Below are 712 nucleotides of genomic sequence, written 5' to 3'. Positions count from 1 at the left end.
CATCTGTGGACTAAGAGAGCTGCATCTTTCCGGAGGGCCACCTGGGGGCACGCCTGTACCCTAGTCGGAGCTGGGTGGCTGGGTCGTGTGGCATGGCTGGTCCGTTTGCCCTGGGGCACCAGGGTTGCACGTTCAATACCCAGAAGTTGACCTGCGGAGGGGGTCCTGCTCTCCCGACTCGTGGCGGTCCCCTCTTACCAGCGGGAGCCCCTGGTGCCAGGCCTTGGGTGCCAGCGGCTCTTTGGGGAGGGAGGGAGGGGCGGTGGGAGGAACGGGCTTCCGTCCCCCACTGCAGTTGGCCAGCCCAGTGTGCTGGCCATGCCCGTCAAGACACTGTGAAGTCTCCCTTCCTGGAGAGGAAACTGAGGCACAACCCTGGAGTCATGGAGCCAAGACTGGAACCCTAAAGTTGGGGGCCGCTTCCCGAAGTTCACGGGTGTCACCAGGAGTGGCCGTGGATTGGAGAAGCTCTGGGTTGGAGCTGGAGGCAGGCTAGGGGCCCCGGGTGGGGACCCTGGGAACCTTCCTGAGGGAGGAGAGGCAGGTGCTGGGACCTGGGACGTGGCCTGGGCTGGGGTGCTCCCTGGAGGCGCTGCCCTCGGATTCCTGCATGCTGACCACACAGGTGCCCAGAAACCAGGCCGGCCAGAGCCGCTGGCCCTGGGGGTGGGGCCCGGCCAGGGCAGCGGGCGGGGCCTCGGGGAGGGGGCGG

The sequence above is a fragment of the Dipodomys ordii genome, unplaced genomic scaffold, assembly GCF_000151885.1.
Source record: "Dipodomys ordii isolate 6190 unplaced genomic scaffold, Dord_2.0 Scaffold71, whole genome shotgun sequence".
Taxonomy (NCBI): Eukaryota; Metazoa; Chordata; class Mammalia; order Rodentia; family Heteromyidae; genus Dipodomys; species Dipodomys ordii.
The sequence above is the reverse complement of the archived record's forward strand: the minus strand, read 5'-3'. Positions refer to the sequence as shown.